The sequence below is a fragment of the Protopterus annectens genome, chromosome 1.part0 (assembly GCF_019279795.1).
Source record: "Protopterus annectens isolate FY-2018-M chromosome 1.part0, PAN1.0, whole genome shotgun sequence".
Taxonomy (NCBI): domain Eukaryota; kingdom Metazoa; phylum Chordata; order Ceratodontiformes; family Protopteridae; genus Protopterus; species Protopterus annectens.
Window position 1 is genome coordinate 1081929139 of NC_056725.1, and position 22379 is coordinate 1081951517.

A 22379-nucleotide genomic window follows, 5' to 3' on the forward strand; every position below is an offset into this window, starting at 1 on the left:
TATTAATGTCTTTTTCATTTTCTGAATTCATTATGGGAAAGAATTTTGTTGAACTGACTGTGTTCTTATGTTTTTCAAGTGTTGGCACACTTGTATTGTAATTCTGATCATATCATTGTTTTTAAAGTATAGTTTATATAATGCAATTTTATAGGTAATAACTCGAAACATTTTAGCATGGGTAACAATGGAGACATTTTTTATGCATTTGAGGAAGTGACTTTTTTCATAAATTTCATGATGGTTTATGAAGGTTTGATAAGCATATCTATCTGTGTGTGTGTGTGTGAGTGTGTGTGTGTGTGTGTGTGTGTGTGTGTGTGTGTGTGTGTGTGTGTGTGTGTGTGTGTGTGTGTGTGTGCGTGTGTGAGTGTTCGTGTGCACATGTATGTGCATTTGTGTTTGGTTACGTGTATGTATGTGTGTGCATGTGATGTGTACGTGTATGCATGTTTGTCCAGGCATATCCCTTACATGCTCTGAATATCCTGTGTGGCACATCAAACTCAAAGCACTACACTGGAACTGATGTGACTAAATTAGATTATAAACTGCACAAATGATAAAAATTAATAGTCATTCACAAAGAGTAGCCACACGTGTTATGAAACTAAGTGATATAATGAATCTCCCAATGTCTGGTAGAGCTTGTGAGAACCTAGTCTGAACACCTGCAGGTTTAATAGAGAAAGTCACCAATCTCTGTAAGTTCCTTAATGGGTTGCTATCATAAGCAGAAGCACAGAGACAGCAGCTGCATTCAGCTATATGTTTTTTTTCCTAAATGAAAATGAGAAACATGGTTGGTGCTTTGAGTAAATTACTTTGCCTTTGGTTTTGCAAACTTCCTTTAAATAGTACCAGCATAATGCAGGGATCAAACTCCTGTGTACATCTCTATCTCATTAGAGAGATAGTACATGAATATTAAACACAATTCTATCATTTAATAGTTTAATTCTTTATGCCTGTGACTTTATGGCATGTGCAAATCATTTTAATAAATAGCAAGGTATTCTGTCTTACCAAAATCAAAGCAAATAAGATGAGAGAAGTGAAAAGAAAATACAACAGCAAAAATACATTATGGAGTCGTGTACCTATGTACCTAGTTGCAATTTTTGACAGTTTATGTCTATATGCGTATTTCTTTTTTTCTGTCTTTCTTTCTTTTTTAACAGGTCAAACATAGTAATCCATTCTCATCCCCATTAGTCAGGAACCAGAATGACATTTATAATAAACTGGAAAATTGTGAAGAAGACACAGAAATGAGTCCTCTGGTACTCACTGAACTACCTCCATAGCTCTTTAATTATTCATGTGGATACCATCAGACATTTCTCTTAGTTTGGACAAAGTCAGAAATGATGGGGGACAAACATTAAAAATCAGTGACATATTTTGAATACTGCTCTTATAAACTTATAATGTTGTTGGAATATCAGGATTTGCATCATAATGCATTTCTGAAGATTATGAAGTCTGAAAATCAAATTTCTATCATTATTTAGTGACTTCATTCCCACCTAGGTTCTTAACGTGGAAAACAGTTTTAATAGCTCTGAACTCTGTAAGAAGGGTATCTGAGTTACAAGCTCTTATGGTGAGTCAATCCTACCTCATTTTCAACAAGGACAGGGCTTTTATGAGAACTAATCCTTCTTTTATTTCTAAAGTGATATCTGAGTTTACTTTAAGTTAAACTATGCATCTCACATTTTCTTTCTGGAACCTAAAAATGAGGTAGAAATGATACTCTGTACCTTGGACATCCTCAGACAATTCAGGTACTATCTTGACAGAAATAAATCTTTCAGATCATCTGATCAATTGTTCATTTCTTGTGAAGTTAAGAAGAATGGACAACCAGTGTCAAAACAGACTATTTCTAAATTGTTGTCTAAGGCTATTACCTTTTGTTATACTCACCATAACAAATCTATGCCAGGGAGGGTCAAGGCCCACTCTACAAGGACCTTGGATTATTCTGTGGCTTTTTGGAAAGGGTTGGATTTTAGAAGTACTCTAGAAGCTGCTGTTGCCCTCGGTACATACCCTTACAAAGCGCTATAAGCTGGATTCCTTTTCTAGATCCGGATCATGAACCCTTCTCCTTCTACCTCCCAAATATAGTTAGTTACGGTAATCTACCCATATTGCTAAGGCTACTGCAGCATGATCAATATGAAAAACATAGTAAAGGTGTGTAAGTTGAACTTATAATAACAGTAGATGTCAGAATGATTACTGCTGCAGTAACCACTCCCTCCGTAACTCTACTACCCCCTTGTTTTTTGTGGGTCTATATTATAATATCGAAGTCTAAAAACTTTGAATGTTATAATATCGAACCCAGTAGAACGAACGCTTGAAATAGCAAAGCTGCAGAACACTGAATACTTTCCTAGGGGAACGTATTCAGTGGGCCGTTTATGCAGCTTTGCTATTTCCTCAACTGTGGAGTGAAGGTTATGGACCGGGTTAAGGTAAGTGTGCGAATGAAGGTGAGTGTGCGATTGGGCATGGGTTAGGTGAGTTAGGGCTAGGGCGCAGGTCAGGTAAATGTGCGATTGTGTGGATGTGACGGTTAGGGTGGGGTAGGTGAGTTAGGGTTAGGGAGCGGGTAAGGTGAGTGTGCGATAGTTAGGGACCTTAGGGTTAGGCTTGGGTTAAGGTAAGTGGATAGCTAGTTGTGTATGTCTGGTTTAGTGTAGGGTTTTGTGAAGTGTATGTGTGTGGATTATTTATTTTGGTGTGCTTGAGCTGTGTGTATGTTTATCGGAACAGCAGATTTTTTTCCCTGGGAAAGAATTCACTATTCTGACTGTTCGGTTTTCTGGTGTTTCAATTGAATGGGTTTGATATTATGACATTCAAAGTTTTTAGACTTCGATGTTATAAAATAGACCCGTTTTTTGTTTTGTTTTTTATGCCAGGCTGTGGACATCTCTAATTTTTTATTCCTAATCTTGTCCTTTCAGGGCTCAGCCTCCCTCTGTTTGCTGGCAGGAAAAATCTGAATGACTTTGCACCCAGACTTGTCTTATAGTTAGCTGAGCTTGAGCTGCTTGACAGTTTGGACACATGGAAGGTACTATGAAGCTTTGGAAGCTGGCCAGCTGTCATATCCTTGGCAAGATGCAACCCATATAGTTAAGGTTACTACAGTAGTGATTATTTGAACATCTACTGTTTTGGTATGTTCAGCTTATGCAATTGTACTGTTGTTGTTGTTTCTGTATATTATATCTGTGTCCATAACCATGTTTTAGAATTTATAGTAATGAACACACTTTCGGCTTATGACAGCCACTCAAACAGGAACTGTAAGATATTGGTGTCAGAATACTTTTTGCATGAAATTATTGCCTTTTGTGCACACATTGGCACAGTGGCTGGCACTGTCACCTCACATTAAGAGGTTTCCCAGTATGATTCTTGGATGGGGTACCTTCTGTGAGGAGTCTGCATGTCCTCCCTGTGATTGTATGAGTTTCCCCTGGGTGCTCCGGTTTCCTCTCACATTCCAAAGACATGCAGTAGGTGGACTGGGCACTCTAAACTGGCCATAGGTCTGAGTGTGGTTTGGAAGCAGTACTGTGGCAATGCTAGCCACCTAGTGGTGTAAACTTTGGCTCTAGATGATTGTGACTGTTGAAGTGACACTTCAACCCCATGTGAAAAAAAGGAAAAAGGGGTTGTGGATGGATGAATTAAGGAGGTCTGATTTCTAAGTGCATTTTATGGATTACAAAATCTCTCACTCCCTTCTGCTGCTGTTGGCTTGATGGTTATAGGTTACGGCCTTTCCTGCAACAAATGAAAAGAAAGCTTCATGTTTCAGCTATAAGAAACTATACGTGTTGTGCTAAATGTTTCTGCTCGAATCATACAAATTAAAGCTAAAATAAATAATGGGTTATTTTTTTTCTTTTAATTGTGATCTGTGCATGTTTAAACGAATGAAAGCAAAAATGGGAAATGTAAAAAAAACTATATAAAAGCACCCTGCTGATATAAAAGGGGCTAGTAAAATTATAATCAGTAATACTGTGTCTAATAAAATGTAAATATTAATATGTCAAGATAAGACTTTACAAAATAAGAAAAACTGAAACAAGCCTTGTAAGTGCTATAATGTTTTCAGAACACTTGTTGAGCATCTAAAAGAGCAATCTGATCAGTTAACATACAGAGCAGTCATGCATACATTTCAATTGTCAGAGAGAATAGACAGACAATAGTAAAAGGACACAGATTATTGCATTCATAGGAAGAACCACCTTTATGCAGGGGTATAATGACTACAAGTTTATAACATGCTGGTAAGTAACATTCTTTGATTAATTGTTAATAGTAATAGTGACTAGATAGGCAATAATATTGCAAGTATTTGGCGAAGTGTAAAAGGTGAAGACAAGTGGTTTCAGTTTTACAAGATTCGTAATAAGAAGTCTTTAATATTTTCTTAATTATACACTCACTGTCTCTGAATTATATTTGTATATATTATATATGTAGGGAGAGTAGTCAAGAAACGGATGCTGGGGGCGTGGCCAAGGATGAGCCTTGAGTAGCAGCACTTTCTCTCAGCTCTGCCTTATCATATATTTTATGACAGGGATTTTTAAATATAACTAAAATGTATTTTTTATATATTTGGTTTCATTTAATAGTTTTCTTAGTATTATTTTATTTTTTAATTTATTGTAACTTTTCCTGTCAAAAAACAAGAGACAAGTTTCTGGCATCTGGCTTCAATATGAGCTTCACAAAATCTCACCAGGACTCAGTATTAAAAAGGAGCTTCAAACTCTGTTAACTACTATACAGGAATTATCCACAAAAAATTGACAGAATGGACATAAAATCTGATAACTTTAAAGAGACTATTCACAACAAATGGAGACTTTACATCAAGATCTTAAGCAACCGAAGAAACAAATTGCAGGTATAGAAACATCATTAAATGACATGGACAGTAGAATACAACAAAATAAACATAATCTGGAATTTCTTTTAAAGCAAAACTCCCTGTCTCAATCAAAAATAGATGATCTTGAGAATAGATCATGAAGAAATAACATCAGGATCTTTGGGCTACCAGATAAACTTGAAGAAAATAATATGGAGAAATGTTTAACTTCATGAATACCTGAGATTTTACAGCTTCCTGAGATGCTTTATTTCAGTATAGAAAGAGCCCACAGGTCCTTGTCTACATCTAAAACTTCCAAAAGTAACTCCACAAAATCTGTCATAGTCAAATTTGTATCAACACATGATTAAGAAATAGTGTTGAAGACTGCCTGGTCGAGGTCACCAATTAAATACAATGATAGCATCATATGCTTTGATAATGACTATTCTTCAGCTGTCATAGCTAAAAGGAAACAATTCTTCCCATTGCTCAAAGAACTTACAAAAACACAAATAAAGTATCACCTGCTTTTTCCTGCAAGGCTAAAAATCTTCCTTCAAGAAGGTCCAAAGGTATTTGATGAGTTAGATGCAGCTATCAAATACATAAAATCCAATAAAATATTGGAAAAATAGATGAAATGGACTGGGCTAATTCAAGTCTTAAAATAATTGCTGAAAATGGTGCCTGGAAAACATATAAAACATATATATATATATATATATATATATATATATATATATATATATATATGTATATATAAAATATAGATTTTTGTTTCTTACTTACATATGATTTTTTCATGACCCATAAGTCTAGGAATATGAAAATGGTTCAACAGGAGAGTGATGTTTTAATCTTTTTATTTTATATTTTAGGCTTGTGATATTCATTGACTAGCTACTTAGTTTTTCTCAATAGTTAACAGTTCTTTTTTTTAACCCATATCCTTATTAGTATTTTTAGTATCTCATCTTAGATAATTTTATAATATGCAGTATATTTCTTACATAAGTATGCTTTATCAATACTCTATTCTGTTAAAAAAATTAAAAAAAGTCTGATTATTTTCCCTTACTTTTTTTTTTTTTTTGCGTATTTTAATTGCATTAGTTGACTATTATATTGTTTGCTGGCATTATGAAGCTGTCTATTACTTCGCTGCATGGCTGGTATTACTGTTGCTGTTTTTCTTCTTTATGTTGTTAATACATTATATATATAAATATATAGAGTTTTCCTTTTGTCTAATCTCTTTGCTTATTTGTCTAACATATGTTTTTTGTTACACAACTTCTTATAGTTGTAGGAAATAGGTGGTAGATATGTTGTTGTTGCTTTGCTTATGCTTTCCTTACTGTGATTTTGATTAACTACTTGTCTCTGTCTGGAGCTGCTGGCTATATATATTAGTTGTGGTATTGGGTTGTGGATTCTTTTTTTATCCTTAGGCTTATTTTGTTTTTTAAATGGGTGATTAGAGTTGGAGGCTTCATGGGATATCCTTGTGTCCGATGATTTACATACTTCATTGTGTTTTGTTAACTCAAGGCTTGAAATAGTAACAGACCCGGTGTTATAATAGACCCAGGAATTTTTTTTTCTGTTATCACCTTTAGAAAGGGCTCTGATTGTTGCTGGAGTGTCTCGAATGGCTCTTGAGTCTTCAGAAGACTTGTGTGGTGTTTGAATTGCTCAGTTTTCCGCTGGAACATTTAATTTTTTTTTTTACTGCAATGATGCAATGATATGTTCCTCATTCATCTTTGTCTCCTCCAGAGCCACATGACATCATCAACAGCTCAACAGACTTCCTTAAAGTAACAGTGTTGAATTCCAGCAACTCACAAAGCTTATATGTTTAGTATTTGGAATCAGATGTGAATATGAGACATTTGTCTTTTCCCTCCTGCTCTTGGTTAGTCCAAAATCTTTATATGAGTAGGTTGAGAGATATGATTATATGTATTTTACAGCTAGGTGCAAAATACAGACATAAAACTGTTGGCAATCTATTCCTACTGCTATGTAAATATCACTAGTATATTTTTGAAGAGTATTACTACATTGTAGATCATCTGCAATTACATTTCTATAAGTTAAATAATGACTGCATTGTTCTTTAGTTTTAACACAATAGCATTTTTACTTTTTATTGTAAGCTGCGAATGACTTGGTGTTTGTGTATTGTTGCACTCATGTACACTAGCTAGTTCCAAATTGTTTTTTGTAATGAATGAGATGCTACTAAGTGGGAATGACGTGGATACCTCTCAGTTGCCCCTGATGTGGACTCGAGGTTTGGCTCTGTCCTTCTTAATCAAAACCAAAAATGCAGACTACACTGATGAAGGCTTGATAAACTTATAGCCAAAACAGGTCTGTTTTGTTCTGCTATTTTATATTATTAAACTTTTTTGTCACGGTTTGCTGTCTCTGCATTTTTGGTTTTGCTCAAGGACTTTTGGAGCCGTGCAGCTACCATACTTGCAGGGACTCACCTCTCTTTGGAGCTCTGTCCTTCTTAATACCAGATTCATATATTTAAAGGAAATGTAGTAGATTCTTCTTAATTAAATATATTTTGTGTCCCTGATTGCTTTTACTGGATGTATCTTAGATAGTTTAGGATAAGGGCTGTGTTTTTTTTTTGTTATGGAACTCCCTAATATACTTATTTTTGGATGGAAATCATTCTAGCTAGTTGCATTTTTTTTTTTTTGGATGGCCAGTTGTATTTTGATAAGTGTACTGCCAACAGTTCCATTATAGAGGGGGAATTTGGCTCTCATATGGAAAATGGGGTTTGTTTACTCACTAGGATTGGGCACAGTTAGTAAAATATTTGCAACAGCATACTATATGAGTTTTGTTTAATTTCATTTGGGATTTGTTCCCTTTTATGGATGACATTGGTGATCATGAAGATGAGGATGAGTGTGAGGGCAGCACCAAGGATCAAATGGTGGAAACTGAGAAATGGTAATTGTATAGTGATGTTCAGGGAAGAGTTAAGACAGGCACTCGGTGGCAGTGAAGAGTTACTGAATAGCTGGGTAACTACAACAGAGCTAGTAAGAGAGAGATGGCTAGAAGGGTGCTTGGTGTGACATCTGGAAAGAGGAAGGAGGACAAGGAGACCTGGTGGTGGAATGAAGAAGTACAGGAGAGTATACAGAGAAAGAGGTTGGTGAAGAAGACGTGGGATTGTCAGAGAGATGAAGAAAGTAGACAAGAGTATAAGGAGATGAGGTGCATGGCAAAGAGAGAGGTGGTGAAGGCTAAGGATAAGTCGTATGACGAGTTGTATAAAAGGTTGGACACTAAGGAGGGAGAAAAGGACCTGTACTGATTGGCTAGACAGAAGGACTGAGCTAGTAAAGATGTGCAGCAGGTAAGGGTGATAAAGGATAATGAGGGAAATGTACTCACAAGTGAGGAGAGTGTTTTGAGCAGATGGAAAGAGTACTTTGAGGGCTGATGAATGAAGAGAATGAGAGGGAGAGAAGGTTGGATGATGTGTGGATAGTGAATCATGAAGTGCAGTGGATTAGCAAGGAGGAAGTAAGGATAGCTATGAAGAGGATGAAGAATGGAAAGGCTGTTGGTCCAGATGACATACCTGTGGAAGCATGGAGGTGTTTAGGTGAAATGGCAGTGGAGTTTTTAACTAGATTGCTTAATGAAATCTTGAAAAGTGAGAGGATGCCTTAGGAATGGAGAAAAAGTGTTTTGGTACTGATTTTTAAGAATAAGGGTGATGTGCAGAGCTGTAGTAACTACAGAAGGATTAAATTGATCAGTCACAGCCTGAAGTTATGGGAAAGAGTAGTGGAAGCTAGGTTAAGAAGGGAGGTGATGATTAGTGATCAGCAGTATGGCTTCATGCCAGGAAAGAGCACTACAGATGCGATGTTTGCTTTGAGAGTGTTGATGGAGAAGTACAGAGAATGCCAGAAGGAGTTGCACTGTGTCTTTGTGGATTTAGAGAAAGCATATGACAGGGTGCCTAGAGAGGAGTTCTTGTATTGTATGAGGAAGTCGGGAGTGTCAGAGAAGTATGTAAGAGTGGTACAGGATATGTACGAGGGTAGTGTGACAGTGGTGAGGTCTGCTGTGGGAGTGATCGATACGTTTAAGGTGGAGGTGGGATTACATCAAGGTTCAGCTCTGAGCACTTTCTTATTTGTAATGGTAATGGACAAGTTGACAGGTGAGATCAGACAGGAGTCCCCGTAGACTGTGATGTTTGCAGATGACATTGTGATCTGTAGTGAGAGTAGGGAACAGGTGGAGGAGACCTTGGAGAGGTGGAGATATGCTCTAGAGAGAAGAGGAATGAAGGTCAGCAGGACTAAGACAGAATATATGTGTGTGAATGAGAGGAATAGTGAGGATGCAGGGAGTAGAGATGGTGAAGGTGGATGAGTTTAAATACTTGGGATCAACAGTTCAGAGTAATGGTGAGTGTGGAAGAGATGTGAAGAAGAGAGTACAGGCAGGATGGAGTGGGTGGAAAAGAGTGTCAGGATTGATTTGTGACAGACGAGTACCAGTAAGAGTGAAAGGGAAGGTCTACAAGAGGGTAGTGAGACCAGCTATGTTATATGGGTTGGAGACAGTAGCACTGACAAAAAGTCAGAGCTTGACGTGGCAGAGTTGAAGATGTTAAGATGTGCACTGGGTGTGATGAGGATGCACAGGATTAGGAATAAGTATATTAGAGGGTCAGCCCAGGTTGGAAGGTTTGGAGACAAAGCCAGAGAGGCAAGATTACGTTGGTTTGGACATGTGTTGAGGAGGGATGCAGAGTATATTGGGAATAAAGATGCTAAGGATGAAGCTGCCAGGTAACAGGAAAAGAGGAAGGCCTAAGATAAGGTTTATGGATACGGTGAGAGAGGACATGCAGGTGGTTGGTGTGACAGAGCAAGATGCAGAGGACAGGAAGAAATGGAAACAGTTGATCTGCTGTGGCGACCCCTGATGGGAGCAGCCGAAAGAAGAAGAAGTATGTTCCCTTTTATTAATAACTTCCAGGTAGATTATCACTCACTCTATGCTACAGTTGTTAGGTAATTGACATATCCATCTAACGAACAATTTTCTACTGGGTAATTTCATTGTCGAGTCATGCTGTAATGGTTGAAGATGGACGAATGATATCTGGGTTATCTCTCCAGTTTCTAGACATGAATGTTGGTTGTCTTTGGGGATATAGTAGCCATAATTTGATGAAATGTTGGAAATAATTGGAGGCTGTCCTGCGATGTTGATCTCCTAGACTTCATGAGCTAACTGGAGAGGTTTGTAGGGGAATTTGTTTTTCACATTATGCTTTGCAAAGTGGTTGTGGTGATATGCAAATCTTTAGCCCCTTGCTCTGACTGTTTCCATTAGTTTTTGCTGCCCCTACAGTTAGACATTACCTTTTTTTCCTTGCTCCTTAATGGTTTCTAAAATCTATTTATGGACTCTGTTTAATAAGTACACATCTGAAACAGCTATTGCTTTATATTTAGACTAATTTTTCATTGTTACTGCATTCATATTCGAGCACATATTATTGTAATTTCTCTACATATACATAGTTGTACACAAGAATATATTATAAGTTACTGAAAGCCATGATTATGGTTGTGGAGAATTTCTTAACCCTTCTATTAGTTGAATCATTATTAGATTTGTATAACCCAATTGTAGGGTAGCAATTTTATAGTATAAATGTTTCTTGCAACTGATTAGATGTTTTAGCTTTGTGATAACATATTTACAAGTCAGTAGTCTAATGCAATAACTGCCAGTTTTTTGATGGATTTGGGGCCATTTTCATCTCCCTAGTGACATATTTTCTATCTTCCAATCTTCTGTTAATCGCAATGACTGTAGTCTCTTTGAATAAATACTAGACTATACTAGGAAATGTGAAATTAGAACATTCAAATTGATTTACTGATCCAAAGTAAATTGAATGCACCTTTTGCAGAAGGATGTTACATAATTTGTTTATATTTTTCTGCTTATTTCAAACAACACTGGTGTTAAAGGTTATAAAAATATGTCAATTAAATGAGTTTTGCTCATATTATCTGGGTTAACAGTTCTATAGATTTAAGTTTTAGTCTTAGTATATAGCCTAACTATATATAGATCCTTTTCATTATAATTCATATACTAGTTCTATTATAATTTACTGTCTATTGATTCATAGATTTAGTCCTGAAAAAAGAAAAAAGGGAAAGGAAAAGAAAGTACATTCCTAATTGTTATAGCTAACTGTGATAATATACATTTAGCATCTGTTTATTATGTTACTCATTGCTGCAATTTATTACTAGTTGACTTTTTATTAGTTAATCTAACATAAAATGTAAGACAAGTTTACTTTTTATTTCCTTTTATTGCATAACATTGACATTCCTATTTATAAGCCATATTTTTAATTATGAAATAGTTCATATTTAGGTGGAGCCTGATAGAAATATGCTGCTAGTTGGTTTGTTAATTTGAGTGATTAATGTCACACAGATTAGGAGTTTATAACTTCAGGTGGACTTTAGAGGGTTTCATTGTTAGAACATTTTGTTATAACTTTTTGATAATATTGTTTCTGATGTTCATTATAACATATAATAGAATGTTATTTAAATATTTCTAACTTTAAATCTCCTTTCTTTGCTTCACACACTACATATTGTCGTATTCCCTTCATCTTTCTAGCACCATCTCATAGATCAAAAATTAATAAAAGTTTAAACAAACATGTACTGTAGCTTAAAAAGTTTATTATATGCAATCTTACATTGCATTTCTCTTAATATAATGGTCTAAATAACCCTAACAAGAGAAGGTCTTTGAATAAATATCTCCAGTTACATAACTCACAGTTAATCTTTCTGCAAGAAACTAATTTGATAGAGAGTGATATTTCTAAATTAGAATCTAAGTCTTATTCAATCCTTATTAATTCTGAACACTCTCAAAAAAAGAAGTGTTGCAATACTTTTGAACAATAAATTACCTCAGCTTAAAATAATAGACTCATAAAGATAATAAAGGTATGTTAGCTTCTATTATCATAGAGTTTAATAACCTAATATTCACTCTAATAAATATGTACTAGATTCCTGGCTTTAGACAAAATTCAGCACAGCAACATATAGATCATATTAATATTTTAGCTGGCAATTTTAATTATATTTTTGATAGCTCTGCCTCTACTTCTAAAGGTAAGAGAAGAGTTTCAAGTTCAGCCAGATTACTAAATGAGTTTTCTAATTCCTTTTTATTGAAAGATATTAATAATTACACTGACCCAAAATCATTATTATATACTTTCTTCTTACATAGGCATAACACATACTCAAGAATAGGCAGAGTTTTTATCTGTAATAGTTTAGTAGACTCTTTAAGTAATGTAAACGTTATTACATTTCCCTTTTCTGATCATAATCCTATATCTTTTGATATATATATATATATATATATATATATATATATATATATATATATATATATATATATATATATATATATATATATATATATATATATATATATATATATATATATATATATATATATATATATAAATAAATATATATATATATATATATATATATATATATATATATATTCACAGTTCAATGTTCAAATAAAATGGATACTAGCATACATCACCAACTTAAAAGATTTTAACACCTTCATATCAGCAGAAGTTCATAGTTTTATAGAATTTAATTCTAATACTAATAATAATAATACACCTGAAATTTTTATTTGGGATGCATTGAAGGCATACTTATATAACAGAATAATTGATTGGTACAAAAAAAAAAGACTTTCATGGGATAATTAATAAAAAGAGATGCAAACTAAGCTTGATATTTTCAATCTTGAGTTAACAAAAAATCAACAAGAAAAATCTAAAATAGATGAATTAAAATATTTGAATAAGAAATATCTCAAGATACTAAACAATAAAATTATGATTAGTCTAGAGAAATTTAAATTTATTAATTTATCAATAAATCCCAGATATTTTAATATATTAGCCAGTAAAGCTAAAAGATTGAATAAATTCAATCACATCAAAGAAATATACTCGCCACAGAAGAATAAAATGGTATCCAGTATACATAACATAGTAATTGAATTTAGAGAATTTTTCCTTAAACTAAATCCATCTCCTACACTAATAAATTCTAAGAAAGATATTCAATACAAACTCAAAAAAAGATTAACAAAAGAACAAATGAAATTACTAGATAGGCAAATTACATTGAAAGACATCCAAGAACACATTAATACACTTAAACAAAATAAAGCACCTGGCAATTATGGCATTATTCCAGAAATCTACAAACTTTTACCTAATAAAGCAATAACATTGTTACTTTCAGTTTTTAATACCGTACAAAATGAAAATATCATCCCTATATCATGGAAATATATGTTTATTTATCCCATTTTAAAGCCTGAAAAAGACCCTACAAAGTATAATTTATATAGACCTATATCTTTATTAAATACAGACTATAAAATGTTTATGTCTATATATGCAAAGAGGCTTAAAAATTTTCTTTCTAACTTAGTAGATGAGGACCAAGCAGGTTTCATAGTAAATAGAACATCATATGATAAAATTAAAAGAATAATAACCTTAATGGAATCAGTTAGAAGCTTAAAAAATAACATAGCTATAGTTAGTTTAGATATAAATTGTGCTTTTGACACAGTTGATTGGGATTACCTATTTATTCTTCTACAAGAAGTCAACTTTTTAAATAACTTTATAAATCTTATCACCCATTTATATAATGGATCTCAAGCTTATGTAAAACTTGGTTCTAGTATTTCTCAGTTTATACCTATTACAGAAGGGACTAAACAAGGATGTCCATTATCCCCTCTTTTATTTACTTTAGTTATGGAGCCTTGGGCAAATTTAATTAGAGATAATAGTAATATTAAAGGTTTTGATGTGAGTCTAAATATAACTTCAACAATTCAAATGTTTGTAGATGACATACTGATAACATTGATCTGTAAGAATCCAACGTTACAGGAATTATTTAATTATATGGATTTCTTCCAACAAAACTCAGATCTCAAATGTAATCATAATAAAACACATATCTTGTTATCTGGTTAAAAAAAAACATAATATTCAAAAGGAATTTCAAAAGTATATCCCACAGTCCCAACAAATAAAATACTTAGGTATAAGTATTACTAATAATATAAAATAAATCCAAAAATTGAACTTTGATAAAAGTATATCAGAGGTAGGTAACTTAATACACAAATGGTCTAAAATAAAATTCTCAATAGAAGAGAAATTATTAATTATAAAGATGATATTACTACCAAAAATGGTATACATAATTCAATCTATTTCTATTCCTTCACCTTATTTAATAATTAAAAAAATGAACACTGTGATTAAAAAATTTCTGTGATACCCAATTAAGCCCAGGATCTCTTTATCATATCATATGTTCAGTTGGGATAATGGAGGTATTGCATTACCAAATTTAGAAATATATTCAATTTCCTCAGTATTAAAAACCATCTTGTACCTTATAGATAGCAAATATTCAGCAAAATGGAAAGAAATATTTTCTCCTTATCTCAAAACTCAAGTAATAATAATGACTTGTTAAGTTAAATTTAGTAAATAATAGATTTATATGGAAGCTAAAGGAATTATTTTCGTTCTGCCCTACCCAAAATATTAATTCAAATTATATTATGATAATTTTAAAATCCTTTAAAAATGTTACCCTTAAATTTAGACTATATGATAGTTGGTTATTCCTTATTTTCCCCATAGCATATCCACAAGGAGTCATCTTCTATATTAATTTTTATAAAATGCCAATATTTAAACAAAACCATCTAATTTCTTGGCATCAAATGTTGAAATACAACAAATTGCAATCCATTAATACTTTAATGGAAGAAAATGACCTTTGACTCAACATTATGGTTTGACCTACAAGAAGCTAGAAATTATATCAACAATAAACTTGAGTTAATACCTTCTTCAGTTAAAAAATTAATTCCCAAATTCATTCAGTATCTGATCATCTTTACCAAGCAGAATAATACAATCAAAATTAACCTGTCACATATATATATATAAAGTTATTAAATCAGACTTAGATATACTCCTGGATAATCACTGGAATTTTTTTCTGATGTAAATAATTGTAATCCTTCAGATAAAGATAAATCAAACATTCTTCAGTCAGCTGGTAATACTATTTCATCACTTAAATGAAGAATATTTACCTGGAGGTTTTTAAATCGATCTTTCATCACTCCATATAACATAAATAAGATGTTTAAATTAAATATACTTTGTTGGAGATGTATGAAGGTACAGAATGTTGACTGGGCACATATATTTTATGATTGCTTACACATGAAAACATTTTGGGAAGAAATTAATTTCTTACAAGCAATATTAACTGGTAATTTTTTACTTACAAAATCATTAGTTTTATTTAACACCCCAATTCCATCTTGTGTAAAATCAAGCAAGTATTCACTTCTTTGGTCTGTGCTGTCTATTGCCAGGAAAGAAATTACAAAAAACTGGAAGTGTTCACAAATTCGCTCTTTTCAAAATTTTAAAGATCTTCTCTTGGAAGTATCCAAATTAGAACTGATGACAATTAAATCTAGATCTTCTAGGAATACAGCAATATATAACCAATGGCAGAACATAATTGATTTACTAGAAAATTAATAAGTTGAAAGTATTAATAAGACCTTATTAATTTGTTTTAATTTGTATTTGTTAAAAATATGGTGAACATGTATATGGGTTGTTTCAGAAAATATCAAACAAACTGATGCCATAGATGTGGAGTAGTGAAATGTTTTTAATTAGCTAACTGAAATAAATGAAGATAGATTTAAAAAAACAGACCACATATATAGACTTAAATGATATCATACTGCAAAGATTAGTAACTCTATCCATGAAGGTGGGTGCTGAAGAGTGCAGGCCATAAGAAGTAATAGAGATTTACTTGACTGCAAACTAAGAAACCATTTAAATAGATATTATAACAGCTGCCGCTAGGGCATAGTCAACTGGAAGTATGAAGCTGGGGGAGGGAAAACAGGTAAAAACAAAGTTATTTACTTCTTTTAATTCATGTGATGCAGTATACCTGCTAAATTACAATCATTCACATAACTGTTAGTGCATTGGTCTGCTATAACTTTGAGATGAAAGAAATGTGAGGTGCAGCAAGACACACTAATTACTTTCACTCTGGCAACTGCTGCACGAGTGTCTAGGCAGAAAAAAGATAAAGGCTGTATTCATAGTCATTGATGCAAATGTACTTAGGAATTCTGATACGTGTGAATGATCACAGCTGAGTTGAGATTCATAGAGGCCATTTATGCCAATGTCCAATGACCTTGAATGTGCTTAAACAAATCTAAAAATAATGAAATGGAAATGTGGAGTGACACAGATCTTTGTAGGGTAATCAAGTATGTTTTTCACCAATTGCAATTTGTAGCCAGATTTTCCCACTTTTCTGCGCTGGTCACAAATGCACTCTATAAAGGGAAGCATTGCCAAATATATCAGAGCTGCAGTTGATGAAAATGGTATCAGTTGCTGCAAGCTTTACTATGTTTAGGTTTTGGCTGGACCAAAACCGATTCAGTCCAGCAGCACTTGCTAATTATAAGCAAAGGATTACGGTCAGAACATGTGACAGTAATGATTGGATGTAATCACCTCTTAAAGTACAAAATACTTGCCAGTTATTTCTGCCATCCGTGGTAAGTGTTACTTAAACTGATATGGATACCTAGTAGTAATCTAAATATATCCATTTAAAATGTAATATATGTTAACTACAGTTCAATCACTTTGGTGACCAAAAAAGCATCCTTGCCCTATCCGCTGCCATTGTCATGTACTGCTAAAGCTGTTTTTTTCCTCACTGTTACTACCAAAACATCAGGTTCATAGCACAGTGATATCTCTGTAGCAAATTATTGCAATTATACCCATGTATACACAATCCATAAATTATACTCTCTAATTATCATTTTCTGCAAAAACAAATCAATTCCACTGCTGATATCATGAAATGAAACTTCAAAAATGATAGAACTTTAACAGGTTACTCATTGCTATAATAACATGCATAGCATACACCTAAGTTCATTGCAAATGAGTCTTACATCAATATTAAAATAATTTTTTAGTGTTTCTTATAAAATAATTATAATTTTAAAAATGTTTCCTTAATTTAGTATGTCTGCAGTATCCTAATACATTTGCCACCTATCTCGGCTATTCACAAATTATTTATTTTTATTTTTTATTTTATTTTACATTTGTTGACCGGGCTAGTCTAGCTGGACATACATCCGTTTTCAGTAGAGGCCCGGGGAGAAAAGCTCCAACACTAGCAGTAAACAAAAAATATAAACAAAACAACGATATGAATGAAAAAGTACAAAGTACAAAGGTAGCCTTGTTTAAAAACAAATGACAAAAACAGACAATTATATAGATATGCATCATATACAGTTAGTCTAACAAAAACAGATATGCAAAACACAAAGATAGAATTAAAATGAAGATGCTCAACTTATTGGCAAAAATTCCAGGCATTTAACGTGCTATATGCAAATTATGTCAATTTATATGCAACTATATGAATTGTAGTAAGAAGAAAAACTTACTCCAAGGTATATTGATGAATTTTGTCATTTCAACTGTTGTGAATGCGCATTCAGTATTACATAAACATATTTTGAAATGACATGGAAGTGCTGCAGACATTTCCAAAGTCTGCAGAACTCCACAGCAATCCCAAGCTATCCAAGGGAATTCGTGAATGACCCAAGACTAGCCAAATACGAATATAGTTAAAATAAATGAAATGAGTCATCTGAATGTCAGGTTTGCAGCAAATTGATGCTTAATCCCTGCCCTTCCAACGTTGTGTGCCACACTCCAGCAACAAAAACAAATAAAGTCATAAAAGTGAAAAAAAATCACATAATATTGACATAAATCCCCCCCCCCCCAAAAAAAAAGAAAAGAACATTTCTACTGTACTACATGACACATACTGCTGTTAAGGTACAAAAGGAATAACTTTTACCAGCATCATCAATGCAACTTACAAACCATATATTTAAATGTTTTAAGACTTATGAATGATAGGAAGAGGGAAATGTTTTCCTTTAAGGAAAATCAGTATGCAACAAAGCAGCTTTGGTTACATCAAACTTGCCAGTAGTATCAATAGCTGTTGTAATGACCATGCTAGCAAAAAGGGATTTGGTCACGGTGATGCCACGCCCAACAGGGAGTGGTTCTAACCCTGATTAACACCTCCCTCACCATACTTTTCACATTCTGGTGTTGGCTGTTTGAAAGATGTAACTCCTGTGAAGACATGAGGCCATGCTCCTAACTGGTCGGATAAGCAGACTTTGACCATGCTTTAACTTTGGTGTGATTCACACAAGCAGAAGGCTGACATGTGCACAAGAAATTGCACCTGGAAAAAAATACATATCTGGCAAGAGTTGTGTGACCACCTGTCAACCCTGAGAGGTATAACATGATCTGGTCAGCACTGCTGTCACTGGTATGAAGACTTTCAAAAGTTTAGGGTTGACCAGCTGACTGAGTGTGTAGAGCAAGTTGCAGTGAGAAGGACAGTGTTTTTGGAAGAAAAGTTTTAAAATAGTTACATTGGATGAAGCTAGTTTTCTGTAAGCCATAGAAATATAACTGAAATAGCTGACTAACACAGATGTTTGTTCAGATGTATTTATAACTGCATGCAAAAAATGGCTGAGATCTCACACAGCACTCTCTAGACAGACTACAAGTGGAGGGAGGGGTGGGAGTGCTGTGCCAAGATAATGTCGGGCACAAACTTTACTCAGAACATGCTGTTTTAACTTCAATATTACCTATTAGATCAAACAAATTTCTGCAGAAAAGGAAATGCAGATTTTCATGAATTGCTACATTTCTGTATTTATAAATTAGTTATACCAGAACACAGTGTAACATTTATTTTGAAAACAACATTCCACATGCATTTCATACTTATTTTCCTCTTGAATTATAGGGGATATTGGCACAATATTGCACTAATTCATGCAGCTATGCTTAATGAAAGAGAAAATAAAGAAGAAAACAAAAAGGAGTTGTTGCTTAAACAGGAATAAAGACATGTTTATATTTCTATGTATCTTCTTTTCCCAGTTAGGGGTCGCCATAGTGGATCATCTGTCTGCTCATGATTGGCAGTGGAGTTTTACAGTGTCGAGTTGCCAGCCCAGCGCCCAACCTTCCACAGAAGGCACATGCACACACTCACACCATAGGGCCAATTTAGAGTGTCCAATCCACCTACAGCATGTCTTTGGGAGGAAATTGGAGCACCCAGAGGAAGCCCACAAGACCACAGGGAGGACAAGCAGACTCCGCACAGAAGGTAACCCAGCTGAGGATCGAATCGGAGAACCTCTTGCTATGAGGCAGCAACGCTAACCACTGCACCACCGTGGCCACCCTAGAACTGCAAATACAGGAAGACAAGATTTGCCTTCTTCATTTTAATCATAGCTGAGAAAGAAATTAGCTATACTTGCCAACAGCAACAGAGAAAAACAGAAAGACCGGTGGAATCTTCTGGTAAGTATAACAAGTGTCTAAGAGAATATTTTTGTCTAATTAGCTCATAGTATGTATAAGAAGCATTCAGTAAAGGATTAAAATCCTTATACTGATATAAAAATAAAAGAAAAAGGAACACTGTATTTTCAACTGTTTTCTGTATTATTGATAAGGAAAATATTGTTATAGCTTTGCCGATGAAAGAAATGCAATGGAAGACTTTACAGTCAAGCTAATGTATTTAACCTGATTACTTTCACTAATTACACAACATTTTAGTACTGTATTCAGTGTATTGCAAGTATGTAACTAGAGAGATACACACTTCATCAAGTCAAAAGCCCTTGTCAATTGATTTCATCATAAGCACTACTCATATCATACAAAGGCACATCCCAAAACACTACCCCCATTGTATGCGTAAGCACTTCCCATACACAAGCTTTACTTCAGTAAAGATTTTAATGCAGTATTTCAATATTGTATGAAATGAAATGTAAACAACATTGTATGGATTTTTTTTGTGTTTTTCCTGTTTTGTCTCTCCCTGCCCCATTTTTTCTATGATTTTCTTATTTTGCTTATGCATTTCTTTCTGCTTTTTTGCTTTGTTTCTCTCTCATTTGTTTTGGCACATACCTCCTAGGCTAGGAACAGATCACACTCTACCCATCCGGGTATGTCCTCCCAGGGTCAGAGTGGAGGAACATGTGGCAGCCTGGCAAGCCTCATAGAATCAGGGCTTCAGAGCTTGCTTGTGGACATACTGTCAGTGGTAGTGGACAGGAGAATTCAGTCAGCTGAAGCCTCTGTTCATCATCTACAAGACATGGTTTCACAGTTGGTGTCAACTACCACACTAACACAGGCCCCTACCCCCTCAATATCATAGTCCTCCATTGCAACACCATCTGTCAGTGGATGTATTTGTGGCTCTGTAGACTGGAATTCCAGATGGAAATTCCTCAGCCCATCTTCCCATTTCCCTATTTCCCACCCATGCTACTCTCTCGAAAAAAAAAAATTGAAAAGATAGGAGGGTCTATCCCCCGACAATAATAGTGTCCATCCTCTCCCATCTCCTGCTGCACAAACCCTGTTAATGTTTCCCCTTTTGTGTTCTCTTCTTTGGTTTGTCTCCCATTTTTTAGTCCTTCCTATCATCTCCTTTCTATTCTTTAATGATGAAAACATCAGGGTATCCACAAAAGGATGCTCTAATGTAACAAATTATAAACCTCTTCACTTTTTAAAACAATCCCTCTTAAGTGACGCACAGTCTGCAGTTTTCCTAAAATGCTTTAAACATGACTGTGTTCAGCCATGTTCTCCTGTGATATGAAAAATAAAGTACACAGATACTCAAGATTTTGCAAAGTAATTCACAAGTTCATAATGCCAAACTTTATACAACCTTTCTCTTTTGCAAAAAGTGGGGGTGTTTTATAAAAGACTTTGCTTTTCTATATTCATCTAAAATGCTTTTCACAGACTGTATATGCATATCTGTACAGTGCTGCTATTTGCAGATAACTGTAATTCATTTCAGAAGCCCTTGGTTATGCATACCGGCCAAAGTCTTACTTGCTTAATAGGGGTAGTGTAGGTAACACTTTTGGGTGAAAAATGAGTCATTGACTTGTATATATTGTAGAAAACTGAACTGTAGATATTATTCATTAGGCAGAGGAGGATGGGAGATTGCTTTGCATGGAGAACAAAAACGAAAGCTTGAGTTTATGATGCAGTTTCATATATTCAGTATATTTCTAACCACTTTAAGTATACATCTATTGCACAAAAGAAGACATTGTTCTAGAACGGCACTGCAAAATGAATGTGCATTTTTTCTTTTCTCAACATCACCCTGGACATTTCCATGAGTTAGGTGTTTTTTGTAGACGCATTTTCTCTTATCTGTGATGTGCAAAGATGTCATTATTTGCGATTGGCCGCCAGACAAGTGTAAGAGCCCGATTGTGCATTTTGACAATTACTTGGTGCCATGTATGTATTTTTTTCTCACTCCAGGTTTCTTAATTTCAAAAGAATAATAATGACAGTTTTTTTTATAATAGTAAGACTAGTTGTGGAGATATTTTGAAGCTTCTCTTACAGTGTTCCTTTAGCCTTTCATCTACTTGATGAGGCCAGTTTTACATAACATAACTTAATACTTGGATAAGTTTATTGGTTAGTTCACTTTTACTTGGATTTTAGTTTAACAATCCTCAGCAGACTATTTGTACACTCCATAACTCCTCCTGTTAGTTGATCATACTTTACTGGTAATGTAATTCTAGTGAAATCAGCCATATTTCCATCCACCACGAAAGTTCTGCAATTAGTCTGACAGTTTTACGTTGCTGCAGTAATAATCCATTTGGAGTATCTGACGTTGGTGAACACAGAATTTCACCATTAATTGTAACCGTAAGTTCGTTGATCCTTGGCGACAGATGCAGATATGTTTCTTCTAACTGGCCTACACTTAACTTATCACCACGTACGTGAATGGAATTGTTGTGTATACTGCTGAAGCTGTAGACATAGCCCTTTCCCTTTCCTTGTTTATTGAATTGACCAATCAGCAGCTACAGCCCCTTTGTTGCATCTCCCACCATGACAAATCACAAAGGATTAAAGTCAGGCAATAATGAAATCAGGTGGTACAGTTGTATAGCAGATGGAGCTGTTGCCTTATAGCAAGAGGTTTCCCAGTTCACTTCTCAGCTGGGGTGCCTCCTGTCCTCTAAAAAGCTTACA